Source organism: Prionailurus bengalensis, chromosome B1 (assembly GCF_016509475.1).
Source record: "Prionailurus bengalensis isolate Pbe53 chromosome B1, Fcat_Pben_1.1_paternal_pri, whole genome shotgun sequence".
Classification (NCBI taxonomy): Eukaryota; Metazoa; Chordata; class Mammalia; order Carnivora; family Felidae; genus Prionailurus; species Prionailurus bengalensis.
The window spans coordinates 55,571,508-55,587,393 of record NC_057344.1 but is presented as its reverse complement, the minus strand read 5'-3'; the positions used below and the strand labels follow the sequence as shown (position 1 = coordinate 55,587,393).

General features: G+C 39.7%; 1 protein-coding gene across 1 annotated transcript in view; it reads left to right on the top strand.

Moving 5' to 3' along the window:
- The window catches only part of GALNTL6 (polypeptide N-acetylgalactosaminyltransferase like 6), a 1,211,922-nt gene that overhangs the window by 1,159,909 nt on the left and 36,127 nt on the right, over nt 1–15,886 (top strand). The window lies entirely within an intron of this gene.

Genomic DNA, 15,886 nt, shown 5'->3' with positions numbered 1-15,886 from the left:
CAGTCATCATTGCATGGCAAAACCATCAGAGGAAAAAAGGGATGAAGGAGAGTAAAATCATCATGTTACTGCCAGCTGAACCCACCGATCAATCTTAACATCATTGAAAGTGAGTCATACACGCGTTCTGATAGGATGCAATGTGGAGACATTTTACACAAGCTAGAAAATCAAGAACCACCTCTGAAATGATCTTTAAAAAGAAAATAAATAAATAAATAAAACTGAATCTGAATTTAATCAAGCCTTCAAATCTTCAGACAGGATATTTAAGGAGTGGAGGAAACAGCTAAACAAATCTCAAGCCAAATCTAGAATTTGAGAACCTAATTTCTTCAATCAGTACATGGCAGGGAGAGAACAGGGGGAGGCGAACTATTCCAGATTACAAGATATTCACAAGGCTCTATGAATTTAACAACCACACAATGAAATGAAGCTGATTTGGATCCTGAGTAGAATAAACTATATGAAAAGAGACATTTTTAGACAATCAGAAGAATTTGAATATGGGCTAGGTATTAGATCCTAAGTAATTATTGTTAATTTGTGGCTATATGAGAAAATTCACTCTCCCCTGCGCTCTCTCTCTCTCTCTCTCTCTCTCCCTTCCTCCAGCTCTCTGCCTTCCTATTTTCTCTCTGTTTTTCTCTCCCTCTCGCCTGGAGAAGCTTACTAACATCCTTAGGGGTGAAATGACAGGACATGTAGAATTTCCTTTAAAATTCCCTAGCAAAAAAAAAGAAATCAATTGAGAAGTGAATAGATGAACAAGCATGCCAAAATGCTGATGGTTTTCAAAGATCAGGTGTATAGAGATCTTCATAATAAAGAGTATTTTCAAATGTGTTTCTTCGGAAGGTATGTGGGAACATAATAACAATAGGGGAAGAGAAAGCAAAAGCATACATTTTGGTGATGTTGCAGGCATAGCTGGACACGAGCATTTTTATTTTATGTGTACCCTAGAGCTAAAATCATTATATTGAAACACATCATCATGCCCTATTATGTTTGAATGGCATAATACCTCAATAATATAATATTTTACTCAAATTTTATACTTAGAATATTTATTAGCTCTATCTTACAGCCAGTATGGAATAACATGAGACAAAATGCTATGTAAAATATGAGCAGAGGGTACCTTTTTGTCTGCCAGAACACCTCCCTCTCTCTGTCTTTCCTCTCCTTCTTTCTCGTTTCTCTCATAGAACACTGGTTACTGCCTAGAGGACTCTCTTCCTCCTCACTAGTAAAATTAACTGTTGAACTCATATCATGATTAGTGAAATTTATAGAAATAGTTTATGTTTTCGAAATGCTTACTGGAATTGGTTTAATCCTCCAAATGCACATGAAACATATAGTCCAATCTTATCCGTCATTTAACTGGATCGCAATAGACACCACACTGGTATTTTTCCAAAAAGAGAATGGAAAAGACTGACTGTCAAACCATGTTCACAGGATATGCTAGTCACCACGACCAAAATTGCCATGTAGCAATCTGGGGCAAAAAAAATCAGTTCATTTTCTGGCATAAAGAAATAATTCTACTTAGAGGAACTAAAATAGCCACAGAGTATAGAACTAGAAAGTCCTGAGACACAGATATCTTGACCTGGAAATGGTACACAGGTGTCTAAAGCAGGACTTCTCCAACGTACATAAGCATACCCTGAGAGAGCACCCAACCATGAGCCCAGGAGCACCTGGAGCCATAGGAAACTACTGTGTATCTTCCCAGGAGCATTCATTTTACTTAAAAGTTAACAGGAAAATAACAATGAAATGAAACGAGTATGTTACAGAATAGAATGCACCATATACAACATTTTTAAACAATGAAAGAGTTCTTCAAGAAAATGTACTTCAATCCAAGATTGCTGACCTCCCAGACACATGGTCCCCTGTTTGTCAGCCTGATCCATGTGGAAAGGTTTAAGAGGCACCAGGCTGAGGAAAAAGCTGGATGAATGAAATTGACACTCCTCTTTGAAGCTCCAGAAACTTACTCTCTTCCTGTGCTTTCAATGATCAAATCCCCAGAGGCTGATTCTCCCCCAGCTAAAATGCACAGGGGCTGAGAACAATACCAAAATGTCCACTATTCATTGTCAATGAAAAAAAACTACAACTGTCACAAAGCTCAGAAATCCACATGTGAATAAAACCAGTACTTGGACCTCAGAATGCTCCGTATCCACCAGATGTTCATTGGGAATCTCTCTATTGATTTTGCATGATAAATCGCTGTCAAGGGAGATAGAAAAATGTGAAGTCCATATTGTCAGCACATTGTCTCCGTGTAAGCAGACTACACAGGAGTCAAACAGTTGTTTGACGAACAAGCAATCAGAACAGAGACAAAGAGAATATTTCATGGCCAGTGGGTTGGTTTGCTAATAAGAACACTTGAAGTCTGTTGGTTACAACCTCCCACCTCCAGTTCCATCCTAAGGACACCACTTCCATTGAGACAGGGCATCTTTACCGTATATAGGTGGTTACCCTGGGTAGCATACGAATGGCCACTGACCGCATTCATTTCCTGGTCACTTGTTTTCTGTCCTTCCATTACTGACCACCCCTTCTAATCAACACATCTTTCTCTTTTTTATGCTGTTCCATTGAGTAGGTCATTGTAGTTCTGCTCCTTATCCTGTCTCCTTCAGGTGACCCTACATAGCTGTTATCTGACCTGTCAAGTGTTCGTTCTTCTTCACCTTTTTTTCCTTGGCAAATATTAATGGGCCAGGCACTGTACTCATCACAATGGATGACTGGTGAATGCATGAGACATAGTTTTTGCTCTTATATGGCTTAAGACTAGTGAGCTATAATGAGAACAAGGGGCTTTCATGATTTTGAAGGAAAGACACTTCACACACACCATGACTTCTGATGATGAGACAACATCTCCACAACCACAACATGGCAGGGCATGACAGAATTGAAACACGGTGTTCTTCTGTACTCCCAGGGACTAGCCTGTATATCCCCCAAAAAGAGCAAATCCACAATTCATCCCCTTATATTAAGAGGCTACCAGGTATAAGTGCATAAAATAAGCATACAAAATGCCACATTGCAGCAATGTCCAAATTAAAATTTGAGATTATCAATAAAGTATTAAATTCCACGAACTCAAGCTGAGCCCACTCTGCTGCAGGTAAGGCACGATGCACAACGTGGAGGCAAACAGGAGATGATTGCTGTTCTCAGTTCCTTATAGGTTAGTACACATCCTAAGTTCTTCTGAATTCCCAGACACCTCTGTTCCAATTTCAACTCCAACATGTACCAAATAGGTTAGAATCAGGGAAGTTTTATAATCTCTGTTTCCTCAGTAGTAAAATGAGAGTAACAGTCCCTACATTATAGAGTTTGTTAAGGATTAACTGTAATGATTCCTGTAAAGTTCTTACCTCAATGTCTGGCACGTGGCAAGCAACCAACAGAAGTCACCTGTCCGTCCTGCAGTGGAGGTCCTCCTAAGCATGGTGGCGGGAGTCCCGGAGCAGTAACTTGCACATTTAAATCAATGGCTAACAGTACCTGGAGTTGTTGTTATTGCTGGAACAGGCTCTGGACATCCCAAAGCCAAAGGAAGGCAGAATTACCCAAAGATCATAATTCTGTGTCTGCTACAGCTATTGGTAATTAAAACGTAAAGTACTCTATATCAAAAATTACAATTAAAAGTGTTACGTATCCACATCACTTTCACGACAAAGTGAAAATGAGCAAATCTTCTGTCCTGAAGAAAATTGTTTTTGCCTTGTCTGAGAATTCATATGCCCAGAAATTTTTCTTGATAGAAGATAAAAATTAAATAAAACAAGAACATTGACTATGGAAAAGAAATTTTTTCAGTAGTGTCAGGCTCAATCGTGACATTCTGAGTGAGCAATTTGGTCAGGGCAGAAGGTGAAGAGTTCAAGTTCATATGTATGTTGTCTATACCGGGGTTACACTGAGCAGAGAAAGGCAAAAGGATCCTATTTTTCAAGTCCTCCTTATTGCTTCTCTCTCTCTTTCAATCTCTCCCGCTCCAAATGAATTATAAAATTGCTTATGAATTTAAAAGCAGACTTTGCCTCTTCTAGCTTATTAGAATATTCTCTCTCATTGTAAAAACCCTTTGAGGGACGCTTGGGTGGCTCGGTTGGTTAAGCCTCCAACTCTTGATTTTGGCTCAGGTCATGATCTCACCGTTCATGATTTCGAGCCCTGTGTGGACTCTGTGCTGACGATTCAGAGCCTGCTTGAGATTCTCTCTCCCTCTCTCTCTGCCCCTCCCCACTCACAATCTCTCTCTCTCTCTCTCTCTCTCAAAAATAAATAAATGAAGATTTAAAAAAACAAAAATAAAAACAAAACTTTTGAGCTGTCCTACTTGGTTACAAAACCCCGTGTTACGGCTAGAAAGCTTGGTTGTGACTACTTGAGTTGTAGGTTAAGAAAGCAATCTTGGTTAGTTTCTAAAGAAGTTAGTATGGATTGGAAGAGAGTTCATCTCAAATAAAACGGGATTAGAGAGAGAAAAATAAAAATAAAAATGCTTACCACTTGCAACTATCTACAGCTGGTCTTAATATCTTCCCTGTAACCAGAAATAATTCCAGTCCTTTGGGGGAATTTCCAGACAGTTCTCTCTCCTAAGATAATTATGCACCATCACAGAGGAACAGATAATTATATAAATTTAAATATACAAATATATATATATATATTTGTAACTTTTTCCTTATGTGTAAAATGGGTGTCAAATACCTCCTTGGTGTGAGATATAGTGATTCCTAAATATACTGAGAAAACTGTATTCACTCGGAAACCTATGGAACACAAGTTTCTTCTAACATCCACTGCTAAGCAAAGAAATTAGGTCCTGCCTGTATGACCTGCCACTCTCCCACAGCTTGGCTTCCTCTCATCAGCATCAAATAGGCACTGCATTTTTTTTTACTATAGTAAAATACACATTTACCTTTTTTAACCACTTTTAAGTGTACAGTTTAGTGGCATTAAGTACATGCACATTATTGTGTAATCATCACCACCATCCGTTTTCAGAACTTGTTATTTTTCCCAACTGAAACTCAGTACCTATTAAGCAATTCCCCATTCCCCCTCCCCACAGCCCCTAGTAACCTCTATTCTATTTTCTATTTCAATGGACTTGACCATTTAGGTACCCCATGTAAGTAGAATCATACAAGGTTTGTCCTTTAGGGGCTGGCTTATTTCACTTAGCATAATGTCTTCAAGGTTCATCTATGTTGCAGCATGTATCAGAATTTCATCCCTTTTTTAAGGCCGAATAATATCCCACTGTACGTATATGCCACATTTTGTTTATCCATTTATCTGTTAATGGACACTTGGGTTGTTTCCACAGTTTGGCTACTGTGAATACTGTTGCTATGATATGAGTGTGCAAATATCTATTCAAGCCTTTGTTATCAATTATTTTATGTATATACCCAAAAGTGGAATTGCTAGAGCATATGATAATTACATGTTTAATTTTTTTGAGAAACCACCATACTGTTTTCTATAGCAACTGCACCATTTTATATTCCCACCAGCGATGCATAAGTGTTCTAATTTATCCACATCTTTACCAAGATTTGTTGTTTTCTAGTTTGTTTATAATAATTTTAATGGATGTGAAGGAGTATCTCGATGTGGTTTGGATTTGCGTTTCCCTAATAATTAGTGATGGTAAACATCATTTCATATGCTCTTGGGTCATTTTCGAATTGGATTATTCAGCTTTTGTTGTTGGCATTTAGGAATTCTTTATGTATTCTGCATATTAACATCTTGTGAGATACATGATTTGCAACTATTTTCTCCCATTATGTACTTTCTACTCTGATAATAGTGTCTTCTGATACCCAAAGGTTTTGTAACTTTGATTAGGTCTAAATTATCTATTTCTTTTTCTTTTTTTTTTTAACCCATGTTTTTGGTGTCATATCCAAAAATCATTGAAAAATCCAAAGCTGAAAAGTTTTTCTACTATGTTTTTTTCCGAAAGTTGTATAGTTTTAGCTTTTACATTGAGGTCTCTAATCCATTTTGAGTTAATTTTTGTACATGGTATAAGGGAAGGGTCTAACTTCATCTTTTTGCATGTGGATATGCAGTTTTCTCAAAACCATTTGTTGAAAAGATTCTTTTCCCCCACTGAATGAACTTTCATTTTCACGGAGAATCATTTAACCATATATGGTGGGGGTTTTTTTTCTGGGCTCTTCATTCTATTCCACTGATCTATATGTTCATCTTTATGCCAACACCAACTGTTTTGGTTACTGAAGCATTAAATAGTAAGTTTTGAAATTAGGACGTGTAGGTCTTCCAACTTTGTTCTTCTTTATCAAGATTGTGTTGACTATTTGAACCTCTTAAGATTTCATATTAATTTAAGGATTGATTTTTTTTCACTTTTGCAAAAAATATCATTGAGATTTTGATAGGAACTGCACTGAGTCTGTAGGTCACATTAGTATTGATATCTTAGCAATATTGTTTGCCAATCTATGAACATGGGATATCTTTCCATTTATTTATGTTTTCTTTGATTTCTTTCAGCATGCACAATATTTTAGTCAAATATTTCCCCAAGAGCACTGCCTCTTGCCTGGGGTGGGAGGGAGGTCCCAACTACAGTTTATCAGGCTTCCTAGGCTCCCCTGAGCCCTCTATCTTCTGTTCCCATGGCACGGCCTCCATGGGGTATCCCACCCCAGAATGCAAGGAAGGCAACTTGAGGTCAACACTCTGCTCCTTAAATGATAGTTGGCTCTATTGTCCTGGCCTCACTTCTTTTCTTTATGTAAGTCAGCTTCATAGTTCTTCTAGAACTGAGACTGCTATCAGCCCTGACCAGCCAGACAGTGGCTAGTCAGCACATGGTATAACTGCACCTCTGATTGATAATTAGCCAAGAGGAGACATTGAAGTCTACAATTAGTAAGTGTGGGGCTTTCTTGAGGCCCTAATATAAGTGTTGGAATCCTAGGTCTGCCACTGACTTATTGCAACCTATCAATTAAAGCATGTTGAATGATGGCCCATAATAAGGTATGTCCACATTTTAATTCCCAGGGCCTATGAATGTAAAAGAGTCTGCAGTGAAATTAAGTTAAGATTCTTAAGATGAGATCATACTGATCTCATCCTATCTAGGTGGACTCTAAATCCAATGACAAGTGTCCTTATAATGGACACACAGAGAAGGGACTCAAAGAGAAGAGGAGAAGGCCATGTGAACACAGGCAGACAATGGAGTGAGTAGCCACAAGCCAAAGAATGCCAGCATCTACCAGAAGCTGGAAGAAACAAGGAATAAAATCTTTCCTAGAGCCTCTGGAAGGAGCACAGGCAGCCAACACCTTGATGGTGGACTTCTGGCCTCCAAAACTGTGAGAATAAACTTCTATTGTTTTAGGTTACCATATTTGGGGTAATTTGTTACAGCAGCTACAGGAAACAGATATATTTTGGTTTCCCTATTGCAAAATAGAAGTAATAGCAGTGCCCAACTCATCAAGTTGTTGTGATGATTAAATGAAATAATCCATAGAAAGCACCTGGCCTAGTTTCTAACACAGCAAGGCCTCAATAAAAGGTGAGCTATTATTTTTTACAGTCATTGAAAGCCTGATTTGCATTACATATGGATGAAGGGGGCAATACATAACTCAATCATACAAGACAATAATTGAGAATGTTTTTGCATAAGGCATCTGTCGGTTGTTGTTTATTTTTTTAAGCAAAAACTACATCCATTGTCTAATCCACCAATGCCATGGGTACAGGGAAAGTATCCCACAGGTGCCCCGAAAGGCAAGTTCCAAGCTCTCGTGTGTCTGTGTTGGTGTTGGAAAGAAATTTGTATACACAATAAACATGTGAAGCAGGCTTTGAGGGCCACCGGATGTATAAAGCAAGGATGCTTTGTGCCTGTATATATGTTCAATTTTCTGGAGAGCCCATTGCTTTGTCTTTTTTTTTTTAATTTTTTTTAATGTTTATTCATTTTTGAGAGACAGAAAGAGACAGAGCATGAGCAGGGAAGGGGCAGAGAGAGAGAGAGACACAGAACCTGAAGCAGGCTCCAGGCTCTGAGCTGTCAGCACAGAGCCCGACGCGGGGCTGGAACTCACGGACCACGAGATCATGACCTGAGCGGAAGTCAGCCGCTAAACCAACTGTGACACCCAGGCGCCCGAGGCCATTGCTTTTGCAAGATTCTCAAAGAGAGACTGTGACCCCAAAAAAAGTTTAAAATCCCTTACATAAAATGACACTGAGAGCCTTGAATCAAAAGAGTTAAACTAGGCTCAAAATATAAACGAGACAAGTATCACATCCAGCTGGAGGGCCACCTGTGGCTCAAAAAGTCATTGCTGGAGCTTTGCCCATAACCTAATTCCAGCAATAAAAACAGATGAGTCAGGATTTTGGTAAGGATTTGAGAGATGAATGCAAAAAGCAAGTGGCTTTGAGACTCTAGAAATCTAGGTCTGATATATGTGTAGTATGGAAAGTGGATATGAAACGTATCCAACAAAAACTTCTAGCAATAAATTTCCTTTAAATCATGTGAAACATGCAATCTTTGGGGGAGCCTCTTTGTGAAACTCTAAGATCATTTGCAACAATAATAATAAATAGCTGTCGTGACCCTTCTTATTCATCAGCAGAGAAACTATCAAGAAAAGTAGTTAACCATCTTCTTTATTCAAAAGGCAGTTATCAACTTAAGCACTGTATGTTATGGACCCTCCCCATATGATTATGTTGAAATTATATTCACATTATGTTGTGCCCCTCCCTCCAAATTAATATTCTGAAACCCTAACCCTTCAACAATATATTAGGACATAGAGCCTTTAAGGAGGTAATTAAGGATAAAGGAGGTCATAAGCATGGGGTCCTAACCCAATAGGACTGATGTTCTTATAAGAAGAGACCCCAGGAGTTCCAGCACATACACAAAAGACCATGTGAGGACACAGGAAGAAGGCAGCTATCTGCAAGCCAAGGAGAGAGGCTTCAGAGGAAGCCAACTCTGCCTCCACCTTGATCTTGGACTTCCAGCCTCCAGAACTGAGAAACAAATTTGTTGTTGATGCCCCCAGTATACGGTGTTTTGCTAGAGCAGCTCTAGCTGACTAATACATTACACACTAAAAACTGACAGGTGCTGGGGTTATAGCAACAACGGAAGTGTAACTTCTCCCCGAGAGAGCCTCACAGGCTTGAGATAACACTGCAAGCCCCTCCAGAGACGAAGAGTCAGCCCTCGCTGGCCTCCCAAAGTCCCCTGGCCCTGAGATGGGGCTTACCCGACTTTTGCTTGAAATTGCCCGGACTGGCTGTTTGGGTTGTGCATGTACCCAGACTCGCTAGACGAGAGCTAGACTCACGTGGAGTTTCTCTGAGAACTGCGCGCTTGGTTCTGCATTGTTTTGTTGTGGTTTTTGTTCTGCTCTATTTTCAGGGAGTAATACAGTCTCACTCTCTCCCAAAGAAGGGGTAACTCTTGGCTCTGGACACCCACCATTCATATCACGATCTTATCGAACCTCGGCCTGCTCATTCTCAGAATTATCCACCACTGAATCTGATTAACTGCACTGACAGTTAAGAAATTCCAGAGGAGGGACATTTTATAAAATGCTTAGATTAAAAGTAGATGTAAGGTTATTGTTCAGAAAGCTGGCTAGGGGATCCAAGCATTTTGAGATCATTACACTAACTGTTACATAAGATGGTGCCCCAGGGAGGAATATCTGATGTCACTGGTTTGAAGGGAGTACATTTGCTTTTGGATAGGAAATATTAATCAGTAGTCTTCATGCGTTTTGCATGAATTTCTCTTACTGCGGGACACAGTGATGGAATGATGGTCAGTGTAACTCAGAATTTCAAGGCTGGGCCTTCAATTCTTGCTATTTTTGTTCCCCACTTGTTTGATTGCAGCAGGAGGTAAGAAGGAGAGTGGAAATATTGTTACCACTACTCAGTTGCGTCGGCTACAAAATGGAAATGATATGGCTTCATAATGTAGGGCCCACAGAGAAACATTGTAAGGAAGTAATTATACCATGAAATATTTTATGAATATTACATTCCAGTTTAGTATTCCAAATGCAATTTGACATTTCCACCTTTTTTCCCCTTAAAGACCCAAGTCACCTCTTTTAATATGCTGGCTGTGTTTAACAGTGGAGAAATTTATAAGAGAAAACTCAGACCCCGAATTATCTTACTTGAAAATAAGGACAATTTGCTGACCTTCTTTAGAGGGATGACTATAAAACTCAAGAATGAGTTCAAGAGAATCTACTTCTCCAGAGAACTTTAAAAGCCCATAGATTATCATGTGTCTCAGGGATCTTGGCTGCAATCCTGTCCAGGGCCAAAGGGTCACATCCTTCTCAGAATCAACCCATAATTTTGATTGCAGATCTTCATTAACTAACGGTTCTAAATTTTACACAAGAGCTTGGCATCTCTGTATTCGACAAGCTTTTAAACCTGTCCGCATTTCAACAATCTGACCTGAATTGGAAGGAAGAATTATTTTATCTAGATGCTATGTTGTGTGAATAGTTTCTCAAGTACTAAGAAGTTGCTTTATTTTTAATGCCCTTGGCTTTAGGGATAATACTAAAAGTGGCTTTTCATGATTATACTGGAACTGGAGCAAATCTTAGATTTATTGGCAATTCATAGATAAATCTAACCATTGGGGAAAGTGTTTGTATTCATAAAATAGCACTCCAGGAAAGAAATGAAAGACATTAGTTAAAAGATGAGGTGCTCGACTAGCCCCCTGTGGCTCAGTCTGAGGAAATGGCTCCGTGTCATTTTCTGAGTGACAACACAGGAGCAATGAGGTCTAACCCTTTCTGGCTCCAGTCCATTCTGGGGTTTCTTCCCACAATCTGGGGCTGAAATGGAGCCACGGCGCCTTCCCAGCACCCAAGCCATCTCCTCCCGTGGTTCGCGTTTGCCTTCAGAGCGCTATTTCCTGCTTTTAAATCTCTTCACTCAGGTGCAATGTAATGTTATTATTAGCATTATGGGGACATGTCTTCCTGTAGATTCCTTCCCTCCAAAGAATGCAGGAAAACTCATATTAACTCTTGACTTACAATGCCTTTTTTGATTTTCAGATATCCTTTTGGCAAGTTTTCCTATAGATAGTCTGAACTCTTACTATAAAATTTTCCTTTGGATCTTATTTTCTCTCCTATGGTCCACCTTTAATTTATGCAAGGAGAAAGGGAGGACAGAAGTAAATCTGTTCTTCTCTTAAGTTATTCCTTACAACTTAAAAAAAATTTTTAATGTTTATTCATTTTTGAAGGAGAGAAAGACAGAGCATGAGCAGGGGAGGGGCAGAGAGAGAGGGAGACACAGAATCTGAAGCAGGCTCCAGGCTCTGAGCTGTCAGCACAGATCCCGACGTGGGGCTTGAGCCCACAAACCACGAGATCATGACCTAAGCAGAAGTCAGACAATTAACCGACCGAGCCAGCCAGGCACCCCCCCCCCGACCTTTTACAACTTTTAAAATATGTGTTTTTTCATGTTCCTGACATGCAGAACATGCATGTAAGTTTCATCTCATTACACATGTGTGTGTGTGATTCATACCAAAACATGAATAATTATCACCTGAGTTTTCAAAAATCTCTGTTCTACCAAACATTATTGGGCTTTCCCTCATCAGACAGTGTCTCAATTCCTGCAGTGTACCTGCAAGAGGATATATACTAAAATACTTTTTTCCTTGACTTTATGAAATTCCAACACCAGAACTTAAGGAAAGAAATCCAACCTAAAAATCAATTCATTGTTTCTAAGCATTCAAGTTTACATGTTCTGGGTTCAAAAGATCACAATTGTTCCATACTGTCTGCTTAACAAAGGATATATATAACTGGCTGTTGGACACAAAAGTAGGTATTTTCTAGTCAACTGTATAGGTCAGAGTAAAGTTGTCACTATTCTGCCACTTTCTGACTTTTCAGAAAATGGACGTTTTAAGAAATTCAGATTCAAAGTCTAGAATCTCATTCAAAGATGAGGAAACGATTTCTTCTCTTAACCCCCCAGGGTTCCTTCTCTAACACCACCACAGCCTTCGTAGAATCCAGTCACATAGGCAACCACCTATGTATGCCCCTTCAGTCGTGGACCTCAATGACTTGATTATCACTTCTTCATCCCTTAGCTCGGCCAAGGGCTTTACCAAAGCTCCTGAGTGTTAAAGTGGTTTTCTTTCTTTTTCTTTTAAGTTTATTTATTTATTTTGACCGAGAGAGAGAGAGAGAGAGAGAGAAAGCACGAGCAGGGGAGGGACAGAGAGAGAGAGAACAAAACCCTAAGCAGACCCCTCGCTGTCACCACAGAGCCCAACATGGGGCTCAAACCCACAAACTGGGAGATCGTGACCTATGTTGAAATGAAGAGTCAGCCGCTTAACCGACTGAGCCACCCAGGTGCCCCAAGTGATTTTATTTCTAACCCCGTTTGGGCCTCTCTATCTGGATCAGACACCAACCCAATTTGGGACTAGGATCACTTCTTTTCTAAACCCAAGGATTCAGAGCCTTCTTTAATCTCCGTATATTCCTTTGAGCTCAGTAAAGCATTTGCCACAGGTTTAACACATAAAATTGCACTGTTCTGGTGCATTAATTATAACTATTACCACAATTTCATATGAAGATCATGGGTCTAGGAATCAGAGACATGGGTACAGACCCTGCCCGCCATCTACTGGTTTTATAATCTTGGACAAACCGCTTACTGTCCCAGAGCCTCAGTTGCAAATGTGAATGAATGCACAGCGTGGCCATAGTGCAGATTAAGAAGGGAAACAATTGTTGTAAAAGCACTCAGTTGAGTATGAAGTAAGTACTGTAATTTTTTGTCCTTCTATTAGCGAGGAGTTGCTTAAGCCCAATAAAAAGTGGCTTCTTTATACAAATCTTCCTCTGCATCTGTCTGTGACAATCCCATTGTTTCTGGCAAATAACACTTAACTCAAAAGTTCTGTTCTGATGCTGGATGTGTCTCACACACAATACTCACAATTCTTCAAGTGGCAGGACATAGTTTTAGAAATCGACGATTTAGAGCAGAACACATACAAATCTGAAGGCCCTATGGTGATATTTCTGCCACAGGCTCAGCTTTTTCTTGCATAATGTAAGCCAGGCTTCTGGAATGAGTAGTTCTGGTAAGTCCCAGAGCAAGAGAAAGATGCCAAAGCAATTACATTTATGGTAAATTCAGCGGAGGAAAATGTGCATAAGATAGGAAGAAATTCTCTGTGGGCATAATTTCAAGGAAAGGCAGTAGTTGGTCCCTGCCAGCAGTCATTGTATGCCCCTGGCGTGAAGTAACTAGAGATGGAGGGGATCCATTCAAGCCAAACTGCTGTGATGGCCGTGAGACAGACGTTAAAAAGCAAAAGGTCTTGCAAGGACAATGCAAGCGGTTTTAGCATTTTCTATTTGTATATTTGTTTTAATTTCTAAAAACACTTCAAAAAATTTTTTGAGTTTCCAATGAATTAGGGGAAGGTGTATATACAGTTTTATGTAATTCTCAGGGCACCTGGGTGGCTCAGTCATTTAAGCGTGGGACTCTTCATTTCAGCTCTGGTCATGATCTCGAGGTTCATGAGTTCAAGCCCCTCATCAGGCTCTGAGCTGATTGTGTAGAGCCTGCTAGTGATTCTCTCTCTCTCTCTCTCTCTCTCTCTCTCTCTCTCTCTCTCCTGTGTCCCTTCCCCACTCTCTCTCCCTCCAAATAAATAAATAAGCTTAAAAATAAAATTAAACAAATTGTTTGGAGCGCCTGGATGGCTCAGTAGGTTGGGCATCCGACTTCGGCTCAGGTCATGATCTCGTGGTCCATGGGTTCAAGCCCCTGTCAGGCTCCGAGCCAGGAGCCTGCTTTGGATTCCGTGCTTCCCCCTCTCTCTCTGCTCTCTCTGCCCCTCCCCGACTTGCACTCTGTCACTCTCTCAAAAATAAACATTAAAAAAATATTTGAAAGAAAGAAAGAAAGAAAGCTTAACTTATAGAAATAGAAAATAGAATTGTGGTTGCCAGGGGATGGGGTATAGGAGAAATAGGGAATATTGATCAAAAGACACAGACTTCCAGCTGTAAAATGAATACGTTCTAGGGATCTAACATATAGCATAGTGGCTATAATTAACAATACTGTATTATACACTTGAAAGTTGTTAGGAGAGTAGATCTTAAATGTTTTCACCCCCCCCCAACACACACACACACAAAAAGGTAATTACATGAGAAAATGGAGGTGTTAACTAACCTTAATGTGGCAATCATTCTGCAGATATACGTGTATCAAATCATGTTATATACCATAAATTTATACATGTTATGATACCAAAAATATCCTGGCTCCTGGGTGGCTCAGTTAAGTTACTGACTCTTGGTTTCAGCTCAAGTCATGATCACAGTCCATGAGAGTGAGCCCCCATTAGACTCCACACTGAGAGCACAGAGTCTGCTTGGGATTCTTTCTCTGACCCTCTTTTTGCCTCTGCCCCACCCATGCTCTTTCTATCTCAAAAGAAATAAGTAAACTTTAAAAATATGTATCAATAGGGGCGCCTGGGTGGCTCAGTTGGTTAAGCGTCCGACTTCAGCTCAGGTCACGATCTCACGGTCCATGAGCTCGAGCCCCGTGTCAGGCTCTGGGCTGATGGCTCAGAGCCTGGAGCTTGCTTCCGATTCTGTGTCTCCCTCTCTCTCTGCCCCTCCCCAGTTCATGCTCTGTCTCTCTCTGTCCCAAAAATAAATAAACGTTAAAAAAAATTTAAAACAAAAATATGTATCAATAATATCTCAAGGAAGCTAAGGGGAGGTGAGCATGGCTAAGGACAGACACATAGACCAATGGAATAAAACACAGAACCCAAAAATAAAACCTCACTTATGTGGTCAATGATTTTTTGACAAGAGCACCCATATCACTCAGTGGAAAAAGGACAGATCATGCTGGGAAGGCTGAATACCCACTGTTAGTAGGTCACGTCTCCCCAAATTCATACATTGAAATCCTAATCTGAGTATCTCAGAATATAACCTTATTTGGAAAGAGGGTTGTTGCAGTGTAATCAGTTAAGATGAGGTCACATGGGAGTAGAGTTGGCCTCTAATCCAGTTTGACTGGCGTCCTCATAAAAATAGAAAATTTGGACACAGACATGTACAGGAGGAGAATGCCATGTAAACGTAAAGGCAGAAATCAGGGTGATGCATCTACAAGCCAAACAGTGTCAAAGATTGCCATAAACTAGAAGCTAGGAGAGATGCATAGAGCATATTCTCCCCCACAGCCCTCAGAAAGAATCAACTTTGCCAACACCTTGATCTCAGGATTGTAGCCTCTAGAACTGTGATGAAATAAATTTATGTTGTTTAAGCCACCAGGTTGATAGTACTTTATTATGGTAACCCTACCAAATGATACATCCACATGCAAAAGAATGAGGTTGGAACTTTATTGTATATAGTATACAAATTTTAACTCAAAGTGGATCAGACCTAAACACAAGGTAACAAAACTCTCAGAATAAAACAGGGGGAAATCTTCATGGCATTGGATTTGGCAATGGTTTCTTAAATATGACACCAAAAAAAGGCAACAAAGATTAAAAGAGATAAATCGAACTTGATTAAAAATAAAAACATTTGTGCATCAAAAGACACTACCAATAGAATGAAAAGGCAACCTTACAAAACAGGAGAAAATATTTGCAAGCCATGTATCTGATAAGATATTAATATCCAGAACGTTTTTA